Here is a 16,187-nt window from a genome sequence, read left to right on the forward strand (position 1 = left end):
ATTATTTTTATTATTCATGTGGATGGATTTGTCTTCTGTATTTCCTTATTGGATATTGCTACTTTGTAGAACAGCTATTGGTATGTTTATCATGTATAGAATTACCAAATTCTCTTCTTTATTTTTATCTTTTCTTTTTAAGACAATTTTTTAGAGCAGTTTTTGGTTCACAGAAAAATTAAGAGGAAGGTACTAAGATTTCCCATTCAAGCCCTTCCCCAAAAACATGCATAGCCTCCCCCATTAACAAGATCCCCCACCAGACTGGCACATTTGTTACAATTGACAAGCCTACATTGACACAACATAACCAAAGTCTATAGTTTACATTAGGGTTTACTCTTGATATTGTACTTTCTATGGGTTTGGACAAATGTATAATGACATGTATTTTTAATCTTTTTTGTCTGTGTTATTGTATTAAATTTGGTTCCATTTTCTAAGTAGACATCAGATAATCTGCAAAGATTTTTTTCCTCTTTCTAATATGTTAACATCAACTTTTTTCCTTTACCTGTTTTATCATCTAAGGTATTCATAATTGTATTGAATAAAAGTGGAGGTAGCAAACATCCTTATCTTATTCCTGATTCCATGGACTACCTTCCTGTTTACATTGTCTTTAAAAATATATGGTCAAGTTACTGAAACAAAACATCACATAAAACTTAAAGATTACTTTCAAATTATAAATCTAATACATGTATTGTCGAAGAAAAAAATAATATTTCATAAATTACTTCTAATTCCATTGTTCAAAATAAACATTTTTGTGTCCTTTCATCCAGTTATTATCTATATATTATCTATACATGTTGCTTTTAAAATAGTTTATTTCATTGTCTTTATTTAAAATTTGTATTTTCTTGAAAGTTGAAGTATCAGGAATATATTACTCACTCTCAATAAAAATGACCAAAAACAGAGACCAATTCTGATATGATCCAAATGTTGGAATTGTCAGATAAAGAATTTAGAACAGTTTTCATTACTATGCTCAATGAGATAAAGGAAAATTCACTCATGATAATGAAAAACTAGGAAAACTAACAAAAGCAGAGAAAAAAAGAAAATGTAAGAAAGAACAACACTGATATTCTAGAAGTGAAAGATGCAATATCTAAAATTTAAAAATCACTGAAGGGGCTTAATAGCAGAATGGAGAAAATGGAGAAGAAAATCAATTGACCTGAAGATAAATCAATAGAAATGATAAAATCTGAAGAGAGAGAGAAAAGCACCAAAGTAATAAACTAAGCCTCAGAGACAGATTAAGATTAATTTATCTAAAATGCATGCAAGTGGAGTTGAACAAGGGCCTATTTGAGGGGGGAGGGGAAAGGATAATGATATTTTTAAAAATAATTGCCAAAGTTTCTCAACTTTGATAGATGGTGTAGATGTATAAACTCAGGAATCTCGGTAAACTCTAAAGATGGCAAATATGATGAGGAGTATACCAAGGCACATCATTGCCAAATGGCTGAAAACCAAAAATACAGATAAAATCTTAAAAACAGCCAGAGAAAAATGACACTTTATGACAGATGCACAATAATTTCAATGACATGTACTCCTCCTCAGAAGTAATAAGTCTGAATACTACAAAATCATATTTGAGATGCTAAAAGGAAAAGCAAAACAAGACAAAAGCCTAATCCAGAATTCTATATGTGAAGAAAATATCCTTCGAGAAACATTTTTTTTAATAAAAGAAATCTAAAGGGACTTCTGAGCTACACATGTCACTATAAGGAATAGTAGACAAACTTCTTTGGGCTGAAGGGTAATGATACCAGAGTGAAACTCATATCTTCTGAAGAAATAAGAATTAAAAATGGTAAATATCTGAATAAATATAAATGACTGATATTTTCCTTTTGTCCTCCTCATTTCTTTTAAAAAAATATAGCTGCTTAATATATATCTTTATCTTTATTTTATCTTTGTCTTATAGGGTATATTATTCTGTTGGTGAACTTCACTTGAAGTCTACAACATAAATGATACCTAGTGTTGATAAATAACAAAAACAAAAATTAGTTCTTTGAAAGTTAAATAAACTGGTAAACCCTTAACTAGACTGTGCAAGGAAAAAGAGAACAAGAATTCACCAATGTCAGGAGTGAAACGAGTGTTATCATCACAGAGTCAGACATTAATAAGATAATATAATAGCCCCATTATCCAAACAAACAATTTAGATGAAATGGACACATTCCTTGATAACCACAAGATGAAACAGAAAATCTAAATAGCCCAAAACTTATAAATAAATTAAATTTGATATCAAAAATTTTTCCACCAAGAAAATGTTTTCGGTGGTAAATTCTATCAAACACTCAAGTTAGATACAATTTATATTACACAAAAGCTTTCAGAAAACAGAAGAAGAGGGGATCCTCCTCAAATCTGACAAGTGCATTACCTAAATGAATAAAACCATTTATGGACACAGATGTAAAAATTGTAGCAAACTATTAGTAAACTGAATCCAAAAGATATATATATATATATATATATATATATATATTAGATAGATAATAGAGCATGACCAAATAATGTTTATCAAGTCACAAAAGATTGTTTTAACATTCAAAAATGAATCAATGTAATAACATAGCACTGGGTAATTTTGGTCAGTCTGCATTGACCACAGGCTTATAGCCAGACCTACTGATTCTCAGCCAATGCTATGAAACCTATTAATTAAACATCAATAATATTCTGTAAACATCTGTTCATGAGTTGTTTCAGAGCAGACTTTATCAGCTTGCCAACATTGCTTATTAATAATTAGATTTATAAATTGCACCAGGTTTCAGTAGAGCCTAGCTGGGTGGGGGACAATGTAGGACCTCAAAGATTAAAGCTGGGCACATGGTTAGAATGTACCTACATGATCAGGAGCAGCTTTGGGGGCTTCCTGTTACTGAAATACTTCACTTGCATGCCAGTAGTGGTGTGAGAGCTGAAGGCAACACAGCAGTGGGAGAGCCAAGATCCTGGACCTCTATCAACATGTATCCTACTTCATCTGTTGCTTTATGCTATCATTTGTCTATAATAAATCTGGTCCATGAGTATAAAGTGTCTGAGTCTCCAATTAGTGTCATAATTTGCCATAGTTATAGAATATAAGAGAAAAACACATGATAATTTCAACTGGTATAGAAAAAAGCATTTGACAGATCTCAACACAAATTACAATGATGAAAATGTTCATAAATTCTATAATTAGAAGGGATGTTTCTCAACCTGATAAAGATCATCTGCAAACAACTTACAATAATATCATACTTAAAGGTGAAATATTTAATGCTTTAAAATAATGGGAAGAATAGAATAAGGATTCCCACACTTACCATTTTTGTTAAGCATTATATTAGATATCCTAATTATTGAAATAAGGCCAAAACAAGAAATAAAATGTATAAAGAGTAGAAAGGAAGAAATAAAACTCTCACTATTTGAAGATGACATGATTGTTTACATAATAAATTCTAAGAAATCTACAAAACAACTACTGGAACTAAAAATGTGAATTCAGAAAGGTCTCAGATTCAAGGTAAATACACAAAATCAAATATATTTTTGTATACTAGCACCAAACAATTGGAAACTGAAATAAATCATCAAAAAACATAAAATACTTAGAAAAATTAAAAAGAGATATGTAAATCATTTACACTGAGAACTATAAATTATTGCTGAGGGATATTAAAGATGACCTAAATGAATATATTTTTGAGGAATGTATTATTTTCTTGAAGTAAAAACCTCAGTGTTGGGCTTTCCTGGTGACTCAGTGGTTAAGAATCTGCCTGCCAATGCAGGGGACACAGATTCGAGCCCTGCTCTGGGAAGATCTCACATGCCATGGAGCAACTAAGCCCGTGCACCACAACTACAGAGGCTGCGCTCTAGAGTCCATGAGCCACAACTACTGAGCCCCAGTGCCACAACTACTGAAGCCCACACACCTAGAGCCTGTGCTCTGCAACAAGAGAAGCCACCCAATGACAAGCCTATGCACCGCAATGAAGAATAGCCCCTGCTCACCGCAACTAGAGAAAAGCCCATGTGTGGCAACAAAGACCCAAGGCAGCCAAAAATAAAAATAAATAAATTTATATAAAAAAAATCTCAGTGTTTTTCCCCAAATTGAGCTAAATGTTCAATCTAATCCAAATCACAATTGTATCAGTTTTTTTTCTAAGAAAAATAAAAAAGTTTAGACTTTGATAACCTGGTACTAAAATGTATAGAAGTTCAAACCAGATAGAAGGGTTTTATTTTAAAAAGAAGAATTAAGATGTAAAATTTATACTACCCGATTTGAAGGTTATGTGGCATTGGTGAGAGAACAGAAATTCACATAAATAGATCAGAATAGAGTCTAGAAAGACTCACACATATATGACCAATTGATTCTTGACAATAGGGAATGAGAATTCTATACTGCAAATCATGATGAAACAACTGGACATCTCTATGGGGAGAAAAGTGACCCTTACATCACAAAATAAACAGCATTTACTAGAAAAAAAGCATAGACATAATTGTCAAAGGTGAAAATCTTAAAAGGTGGGGGAACATTTACGACTTTAGCTGAAGATTTCTTAGCTTGGACACAGCACACAAATCACTGAAAATGATAACTATAACTGCATTGAAATAAAAGTTGTTTTTGTTTATTTAAGAAAATAAAAAACAAAGCACAGAATGATTAAAAAATGTTTGTAATACATATATCTGATGAAGAATTTCTACCCAGAATATATACAGAACTCATATAATTCAATAACATAGAAAAGAAACGATGTTTTAAAAAGCAAAAACTTAAACAGACTGTTCCCAAAAGAAGCTACATCACCAAAAGATACTAGTACATATTCATTATAATAGTCAAAATTAAAAAGATTGTCAATGCTGAGTGTTGGTGAAGATATGGAACAATGGAACCCTGGTGGAATGTAAAATGGTACAGTTACTTCAGAAAACTCTTTGCAGTTTCTTAAAAATTTCAACATACACCTCCTTCTAAGTATTTATATAAGAAAACACTTATGCCCCCAAGTATTTACCTAAGAAAAGTGAAAGTATATGTCCACACAAACACTTGTCTGTTACAGTTTTAACCTGGAAGCCACCCAAAAGTCCATCAACAGGTGAATGGAAAATTAAAGGTAGTTTACGGGTAACAAGAAATTATTATTGTTAATTATTATTATTATATTACCCATATGTTATCATGGATAATATAAAAAAGAGCAAACTACTGACACAATATGTATCCTAAAATAATTATGCTAAGTAAAAGAAGTGAGATATAGTAGAGAAACACAGCATGTTTCCATTTACACTAAATTCTAAAAAAAAATACAAACTAATCTACATTGACAAAAAGTAAATCATCAGCTCTCTAAGGTAAGAGGAAGGAAAAGACTGCAAAGGGGCAGCAGGAAATTTGCTGATGTTGGAAATTATTGGCATGATTGTAGCAGTGGTTTCACAACAGAATATGTTTGTCAAATGCATTGAATTATCTGTCTAAATGGATGAAGTTAATTGCATGTAAATTATATCTCAAAATTTGATTAAAAATATTCTTCTGCAGCAATAAGGGGGAACATGTCTTACCAGATATTAAAACGTTATAAATTATCGGTAAAGAAAACAGTGTTTTGGTACATGCATAAATTAACAGATGAATAAAATAATAACAAAATGCAGAAATAGTGCAATTGGAAATTTGGCATATATAAAAGTGACATCTCCACTATCCACACCTCCCTTCCGGGGAGCCTGTGCAGCCTGCCATTGCCAAGGTCCCGGGATCCAGGGACAATTTCCCCAGGAGAACGCATGGCGCACCTCAGGCTGCTGCAATGTCACGCTAGCCTCTGCCGCCGCAGGCTCGCCCCGCACTCCATACCCCTCGCATCCCCGGCCTGAGTGATCCAGAGTCCCTGAAGCAGCTGCCCCTTTAACCCCGTCCTGTATGAGTGAAGAACAGACACCCTCTGGCGACCTACATGCAGAGGCGGGGCCAAATCCAAAGCTGAGCCCTGGGAGCTGTGAGAACAAAGAAGAGAAAGGGAAATCTCTCCCAGCAGCCTCAGAACCAGCGGATTAAAGCTCCACAATCAACTTGACGTACCCTGCATCTGTGGAATACATGAATAGACAACAACTCACCACACATTGAGGAGGTGGACTTTGAGAGCAAGATTTATTATTTTTTCCCCTTTTCCTCTTTTTGTGAGTGTGTATGTGTATGCTTCTGTGTGAGATTTTGTCTGTATAACTTTGCTTCCATCATTTGTCCTAGGGTCCTAGCCATCTGTGTTTTTTTGTTTTGTTTTCTTGGTTTTTGTTTGTTTGTTTTTCTTTTTTAAAAAAAATTTTTCTTAATAATTATTTTCTATTTTAATAACTTAATTTTATTTTATCTTCTTTCTTTCTTTCCTTCCTAGCCTCCTTTCTTCCTTCCTCCCTCCCTCCTTTCTTTCTTTCTTTCTTTCTTTCTTTCTTTCTTTCTTTCTTTCTTTCTTTCTTTCTTTCTTTCTTTCTTTCTTTCTTTCTTTCTTTCTTTCTTTCTACATTTTCTCCCTTTCATTCTAAGCCATGTGGATGAAAGGCTCTTGGTGCTCCAGCCAGGAGTCAGGGCTTTGTCTCTGAGGTGGGAGAGCCAACTTCAGGACACTGGTCTACAAGAGAGCTCCCAGCTCCACATAATATCAAATGGTGAAAATCTCCCAGATATCTCTATCTCAACACCAGCACCCAGCTTCACTCAATGACCAACAAGCTACAGTGCTGGACGCCCTATGCCAAATACTAGCAAGACAGGAACACAACCCCATCAATTAGCAGAGAGGCTGCCTAAAATCATAATAAGTCCACAGACACCCCAAAACACACCACCAGACTTGGACCTGCCCACCAGAAAGACAAGATCCAGCCTCATCCACCAGAACACAGGAACTAGTCCCCTCCACCAGGACGCCTACACAACCCACTGAACCAACTTTAGGCACTGGGGATAGACACCAAAAACAACGGGAACTACAAACATGCAGCCTGCAAAAAGGAGACCCCAAACACAGTAAGATAAGCAAAATGAGAAGACAGAAAAACATACAGCAGATGAAGGAGCAAGATAAAAACCCACCAGACCTAAAAAATGAAGAGGAAATAGGCAGTCTACCTGAAAAAGAATTCAGAATAATGACAGTAAAGATGATCCAAAATCTTGGAAATAGAATAGACAAAATGCAGGAAACATTTATCAAGGACCTAGAAGAACTAAAGATGAAACAAGCAATGATGAACAACACAATAAATGAAATTAAAAATACTCTAGATGGGATCAATAGCAGAATAACTGAGGCAGAAGAACGGATAAGTGACCTGGAAGATAAAATAGTGGAAATAACTACTGCAGAGCAGAATAAAGAAGAAAGAATGAAAAGAACTGAGGACAGTCTCAGAGACCTCTGGGACAACATAAAATTCACCAACATTCGAATTATAGGGGTTCCAGAAGAAGAGGAGAAAAAGAAAGGGACTGAGAAAATATTTGAACAGATTACAGTTGAAAACTTCCCTAATATGGGAAAGGAAACAGTTAATCAAGTCCAGGAAGCACAGAGAGTCCAAACAGGATAAATCCGAGGAGAAATACACCAAGACAAATATTAATCAAACTGTCAAAAATTAAATAAAAAGAAAATATATTAAAAGCAGCAAGGGAAAAACAACAAATAACACACAAGGGAATCCCCATAAGGTTAACAGCTGATCTCTCAGCAGAAACTCTGCAAGCCAGAAGGGAGTGGCCAGACATACTGAAAGTGATGAAGGAGAAAAACCTGCAACCAAGATTACTCTACCCAGCAAGGATCTCATTCAGATTTGATGGAGAAATTAAAACCTTTACAGACAAGCAGAAGCTGAGAGAGTTCAGCACCACCAAACCAGCTTTACAACAAATGCTAAAGGAACTTCTCTCGGCAAGAAACACAAGAGAAGGAAAGACCTACAATAATGAACCCAAAACAATTAAGAAAGTGGGAATAGGAACATACATATCGATAATTACCTTAAATGCAAACGGACTAAATGCTACCACCAAAAGACACAGATTGGCTGAATGGATACAAAAACAGGACCCATATATATGCTGTCTACAAGAGAGCAACTTCAGACCTAGGGACACATACAGACTGAAAATGAGGGAATGGAAAAAGTTATTCCAATCAAATGGAAACCAAAAGAAAGCTGGAGTAGCAATTCTCATATCAGACAAAATAGACTTTAAAATAAAGACTATTAGAAGAGACAAAGGATACTACATAATGATCAAGGGATCAATCCAAAAAGAAGATATAACAATGGTAAATATTTATGCACCCAACATAGAAGAACCTCAATACATAAGGCAAATACTAATAGCCATAAAAGGGGAAATCGACAGTAACACATTCATAGTAGGGGACTTTAACACCCCACTTTCACCAATTGACAGATAATCCAAAATGAAAATAAATAAGGAAACATAAACTTTAAATGATACATTAAACAAGATGGACTTAATTGATATTTATAGGACATTCCATCCAAAAACAACAGAATACACATTTTTCTCAAGTGCTCATGGAACATTCTCCAGGATAGATCATATCTTGGGTCACAAATCAAGCCTTGGTAAATTTAAGAAAATTGAAATTGTATCAAGTATCTTTTCCGACCACAATGCTATGAGATTAGATACCAATTACAGGAATAGATCTGTTAAAAATACAAACGCATGGAGGCTAAACAATACACTAATTAATAACGAAATGATCACTGAAGAAATCAAAGAGAAAATAAAAAAATACCTAGAAACAAATGACAATGGAAACACGACAACCCAAAACCTATGGGATGAAGCACAAGCAGTTCTAAGAGGGAAGTTTATAGCAATACAACCCTACCTTAAGAAACAGGAAAAATCTTGAATAAACAACCTAACATTGCACCTAAAGCAATTAGAGAAAGAAGAACAAACAAACAAACAAAAAAAACCCAAAGTTAGCAGAAGCAAAGAAATCATAAAGATCAGATCAGAAATAAATGAAAAAGAAATGAAGAAAATGATAGCAAAGATCAAGAAAACTAAAAGCTGGTTCTTTGAGAAGATAAACAAAATTGATAAACCATTAGCAGACTGATCAAGAAAAAAAGGGAGAAGACTCAAATCAATAGAATTAGAAATGAAAAAGGAGAAGTAACAACTGACACTGTAGAAATACAAAAGATCATGAGAGATTACTACAAGCAACACTATGCCAATAAAATGGACAACCTGGAAGAAATGGACAAATTCTGAGAAATGCACAACCTGCCAAGACTGAATCAGGAAGAAATAGAAAATATAAACAGACCAATCACAAGCACTGAAATTGAAACTGTGATTAAAAATCTTTCAACAAACAAAAGCCCAGGACCAGATGGCTTCACAGGTGAATTCTATCAAACATTTAGAGAAGAGCTAACACCTATCCTTCTCAAACTCTTCCAAAATATAGCAGAGGGAGAAACACTCCCAAACTCATTCTATGAGGCCACCATCACCCTGATACGAAAACCAGACAAAGATGTCACAAAGAAAGAAAACTACAAGCCAATATCACTGCGGAACATACATGCAAAAATCCTCAACAAAATACTAACAAACAGAATCCAACAGCACATTAAACGGATCATACATCATTATCAAGTGGGGTTTATTCCAGGAATGAAACAATTCTTCAATACACTCAAATCAATCAATGTGATACACCATATTAACAAATTGAAGGAGAAAAACTATATGATCATTTCAATAGATGCAGAGAAAACTTTCAACAAAATTCAACACACATTTATGATAAAAAACCTGCAGAAAGTAGGCATAGGGGGAAATTTCCTCAACATAATAAAGGCCATATATGAGAAACCCACAACCAACATTGCCCTCAATGGTGAAAAACTGAAAGCATTTCCACTAAGATCAGGAACAAGACAAGGTTGCCCACTCTCAACACTCCTATTCAACATAGTTTTGGAAGTTTTAGCCACAGCAATCAGAGAAGAAAAGGAAATAAAAGGAGTCCAAATCGGAAAAGAAGTAAAGCTGTCACTGTTTGCAGATGATATGATATTATACATAGAGAATCCTAAAGATGCTAGCAGAAAACTACTAGAGCTAATCAATGAATTTGGTAAAGTAGCAGGATACAAAATTAATGCACAGAAATCTCTGGCATTCCTAAACACTAATGATGAAAAATCTGAAAGTGAAATCAAGAACACTCACATTTACCATTGCAACAGAAAAAATAAATTATCTAGGAATAAACCTACCTAAGGAAACCTGTATGCAGAAAATTATAAGACACTGATGAAAGAAATTAAAAAGATACACATAGATGGAGAGATAGACCATGTTCTTGGATTGGAAGAATCAACATTGTGAAAATGACTCTACTACCCAAAGCAATCTCCAGATTCAATGCAATCCCTATCAAACTACCACTGGTATCTTTCACAGAACTAGAGCAAAAAATGTCACAATATATACGGAAACACAAAAGACCCCGAATAGCCAAAGTAATCTTGAGAATGAAAAACAGAGCTGGAGGAATCAGGCTCCCTGACTTCAGACTATACTACAAAGCTACAGTAATCAAGATAGTATGGTACTAGCACAAAAACAGAAAGATAGATCAATGGGACAGGATAGAAAGACCAGAGATAAACCCACACACATATGGTCACCTTATCTTTGATAAAGGAGGCAGGAATATACAATGGAGAAAGGACAGCCTCTTCAATAAGTGGTGCTGGGAAAACTGGACAGGTACATGTAAAAATATGAGATTAGATCACTCCCTAACACCGTACACAAAAATAAGCTCAAAATGGATTAAAGACCTAAATGTAAGCCCAGAAACTATCAAACTCTTAGAGGAAAACATAGGCAGAACACTCTATGACATAAATCACAGCAAGGTCCTTTTTGACCCACCTCTTAGAGAAATGGAAATAAAAACAAAAATAAACAAATGGGACCTAACGAAACTTCAAACCTTTGCACAGCAAAGGAAACCATAAACAAGACCAAAAGACAACCCTCAAAATGGGAGAAAATATTTGCAAATGAAGCAACTGACAAAGGATTAATCTCCAAAACATACAAGCAACACATGCAGCCCAGTATCAAAAAATCAAACAACCCTATCCAAAAATGGGCAGAAGACCTAATAGACATTTCTCCAAAGAAGATATACAGACTGCCAACAAACATATGAAAGAATGCTCAACATCATTAATAATTAGAGAAATGCAAATCAAAACTACAATGAGATATCATCTCACACTAGTCAGAATGGCCATCATCAAAAAATCTAGAAACAATAAATGCTGGAGAGGGTGTGGAGAAAAGGGAACACTCTTGCACTGCTGGTGGGAATGTGAATTGGTACAGCCACTATGGAGAACAGTATGGAGGTTCCTTAAAAACCTACAAATAGAACTACTATATGACTCAGCAATCCCACTACTGGGCATATACCCTGAGAAAACCATAATTCAAAAAGAGTCATGTCCCAAAATATTCATTGCAGCTCTATTTACAATAGCCAGGAGATGGAAGCAACCTAAGTGTCCATCATCAGATGAATGGATAAAGAAGATGTGCCACATATATACAATATAATATTACTCAGCCATAAAAAGAAATGAAATTGAGCTATTTTTGTTGAGGTGGATGGACCTAGAGTCTGTCATACAGAGTGAAGTATGTCAGAAAGAGAGAGACAAATACCATATGCTAACACATATATATGGAATTTAAGAAAAAAAAATGTCATGAAGAACCTAGGAGTAAGACAGGAATAAAGACACAGACCTACTATAGAATGGACTTGAGGATATGGGAAGGGGGAAGGGTAAGGTGTGACAACGTGAGAGAGTGGCATGGACATATATACACTACCAAGCATGAAATAGCTAGTGGGAAGCAGCTGCATAGCACAGGGAGATCAGCTAGGTGATTTGTGACCACCTGGAGGGGTGGGATAGGGAAGGTGGGATGGAGGGAGACGCAGGAGGGAAGAGATATGGGAACATATGTATATGTATAGCTGATTCACTTTGTTGTAAAGCGGAAGCTAACACACCATTGTGAAGCAATTATATTCCAATAAAGATGTAAAAAAATAAATAAAATAAAAATTTAAAAAGTGACATCTCAAAATTCAGTGAAAAATATATAGAAATTTTAATAAATATTAGGATCATGGATCACCATATGGAATATGATAAAATTTGATCTTTTTTTCACACTTTACAGCATGATACATTCCAAATGGGTCACAGATTTTAAAAAGAAGTGGATACATTTTTCTATAACCTCAAAAGGGGAAATTTTTCTAATTGTGGCTCAAAATCAATAAATAATAAGAGAAAGGATTGTAAATTTGACTATGATAAAGAAAATAATAAAAGAAAAGCAAAAAGAATAATAAAAGAATAATAAAAGAAATAATAAAAGAAAAACACCAAAAGTAAAGTAAAAAGACAGATGTCAAATTGGGAAATCTTTACAAATTATATCACCGCTGAAAGATTTACATCATTAGTTTATATAGACTGTTGAAATAGATACAGAAAAGACCAAGAACCTGATTGAAATACAGGCGAGAGCTATGAATTACAAGTTCACTAAATAGAAAACCAAGTGATCCTGAAATATATGAAAAAATACCAAATTCACTCATAAAAAGAGAAATATAAATTAAACCTACGTGGAAATACAATTTTCTACTTATCAGAATGGTAAATATCCTAAAGTTTCGCAAACTGCTTTGTTGAGGATGCTATAAAAACACACACACTTTTATAATTGCTAATGAGACATTCAATTTTTAAGAATTAAGTAAAAACGTAAATTAATACAGCCATTTTGGAAGACAGTTTGGCAATTTCTTACAAAGCTAAACATAGGCTTACCATGCAATCCAGGAATCATGTTCCTAGGTATCTTCACAAATGAGTTGAAAACTCATTTCTATCAGAAAACCTGTCCATTGAATGTTTATAGAAGAAGGATCATGTACCAAAATGTTCATTGCAGCTCTATTTACAATAGCCAGGACATGGAAGCAACCTAAGTGTCCATCAACAGATGAATGGATAAAGAAGATGTGGCACGTATATAACAATGGAATATTATACAGCCATAAAAAGAAACGAAATTGAGTTATTTGTAGTGAGGTGGATAGACCTGTCATACAAAGTGAAGTAAGTCAGAAAGAGAAAAAGAAATACCATATGCTAACACATATATATGGAGCCTAAGAAAAAAAAAAAAAGGTCATGAAGTACCTATGGGTAAGACGGGAGTAAAGACACAGCCCTACTACAGCATGGACTTGAGGATATGGGGAGGGGGAAGGGTAAGCTGTGACAAAGTGAGAGAGTGGCATGGATATATATACACTACTAAATGTAAAATAGATAGCTAGTGGGAAGCAGCCACATAGCACAAGGAGATCAACTAGGTGGTTTGTGACCACCTAGAGGGGTAGGATAGGGAGGGTGGGAGGGAGGGAGATGCAAGAGGGAAGAGATATGAGAACATATGTATATGTATAACTGATTCACTTTGTTATAAAGCAGAAACTAAAAAACCATTGTAAAGCAATTATACTCCAATAAAGATGTTAAAAAAATGATATGATAAAAGTAACAAAAAAATTATTCATAATTGCCAAAACTCGGAAGCAACTAAGATATCCTTCAGTAGGTAAATGGATAAACAAACTGTGATAAATCCATACAATGGATTGCCATTCAGTGATAAAAAGAAATGGGCTATCAAGCCATGAAAAGACGTGAAGGAACCTTAAGTGCACATTGCTAAGTGAAAAGAGCCAATCTAAAAAGTCTACATACAGTATGAATTCTAGCTATATGGCATTCTGGAAAAAGTAATAAGTGGTTGCCAGGAGTTTGGCATAGGGAGAAATGGATGAATAGGTGGTGCATAGGGGATTTTTAGGGTAGTAGGTCTATTCTGTATTCTATGCAATGGTAGATACATTTGTCAAAACCCATAGGACACAAAAGAGTGCACCCTAGTATAACCTACAGACTTTAGTTAATAATCATGTATCAATTGTTCCATCAATTATAAAAAATGTACCACACTAATGCAAGATATTTATAGTAGGGTGAAGTGGGGAGGGCTCTACAAGAACTTTATTTTCTGTACAATTTTTATATAAATATAAAAATGCTTAAAAGAATATTTTAAGTGAATTAGGCTAAACAATGATGATGTTTGAGAATAAACAAAGGATAGAGTGGGGAATAGGAGATGGAGTGTCGTGAGGGGTGAAGAGGCAGGAAGGTCATGTGTAGTGAGAGAGCCGTCAGGGTCAGCCTCCCAGAGGAGGAGACGAGATGGTGCAATTTGGAGACCATAGCATGATGGGGAGAAGCAGCAGCTGGAGGCAAGGATCCAAGGCCAGGGGCTTAGCAAAAAGGGAGGAGACCAGGGTCACTGGAGCAGCCCATTCTGTGGATAAAAGACCTGAAACCAGAAAGATGTAGTCACTTGCCTGAGATGGAACAACTCAGGACTTTCAGGTTGGTCAGAGAGACACACAAAAGGTCTATGGTCCAGCAGTCCTGTGACCTGCAAGAGAGACCCTCGGTGTCCTGGTGTCACGGGAACAGTAGAGACAACTGTCAGAAGGATGAGTGGAGCTGCGTGTGGTCCCGGACAAGCTTTCCTCACACCAATGTGAGTAACTGCCCTCTTCCTTCAATCTGCAGACCATGTGGTTTCACTTTACTTCTTACCAAACCCAGGACAATAACCCCAACTCCCTGTTATTAAACTAAAAGAGATAGATTCTTTTTAACCAGAAACCCCTCGTTAAGAAAAAAAGGGGTAGACATCTTAGCTCTTGGCTGAAACTCAGACAGAAGAGAAAATAATTGATTTCATTTACAACGTGGCTGGAGGCACAAGCAGATATAGAATACAACACAGTTAGGAGGACAAATTCTTTTTGCTCGTCTTTTTTACTATTTCACTTAAAAGTCTCCTGAGTGTTTTGGATGGCTTGTGTCAGAGGCCCTTCCCTAGTTACAGCAGGGCAGGTGCACCCTAGAAGGCAGTTGGATTGGCGAATGGCCTGGTATATGTCAAACATTTTCAATGTAAACAAAACACCAGAATAAGTCTGCCTGCTTGAAACTGGCATCAACCCAATTTCTATTTATATCCCAGCTCCACTATTCTAGCAAAATAACTTAGGAGAGTTATCTCACCTCTTTTCCATGCTGAAAAATAATCATTTTTCCTAATAGGGTTGGGGGAAGATTAAGCAAGTTGGTGCAAGTAAAATGCATAACATAATGCCCGGAATGGAGTAAGTGCTTACTAAAAGCCTAAAAATAAACCAATGGACAACGAACGATCTGGGCCTACACTTCTCTTTACTGTCACCGGTGAAGTGATAGTGAAAGAGGGAGAAAATGCTTCTACAGAGCCAAGAAAAGCTTTATACAGCTTTTTAAAAAATGATACCCAAAGTGCTGTCCTTAACTTCTAGTGTCCTATGAAACATTAAAAATCTCTGGTACGTAATATGAACTCAAGGCAATGAATCTGCCTCTTTCTCCACTTCCTTCCTCTTTCTCTTCATTACATTATTCCTTTCTCATGGTTTTTTATCTTGGATTTTAGCACCACATCCCAAGGAAAATGGAAACTGATTTCTCCCTTTCTTGCACCTCTGACATTTTACCTGGCACCAACTACTGTCTATTCTGCCTTTTCCAGTGTTGCTTATGTCCACACCATCATGTCCATCCCCATGGCCTGCATCATTTCTCATCCCTCTGTTCAGTCTCTTCACCTTCCAGCCATTTGTCCTAACCCTGCCAGAGTCGTCCTTCTGAAACTCAGGCCAAGCCACGTCACTCCATTTTATATCTTCAATACTAATGTATTCAAACCCTCAAAAAGTAAAGAAACCTCATTTTATTTTTTTACTGATTTTTGCTCAAATATATTTGACCATTACATATCAGAGATTATTTCCAAAAGGTAGATATTTCTCATCTCCACTTTCTGCAAG

The sequence above is a fragment of the Globicephala melas genome, chromosome 2, assembly GCF_963455315.2.
Source record: "Globicephala melas chromosome 2, mGloMel1.2, whole genome shotgun sequence".
Taxonomy (NCBI): domain Eukaryota; kingdom Metazoa; phylum Chordata; class Mammalia; order Artiodactyla; family Delphinidae; genus Globicephala; species Globicephala melas.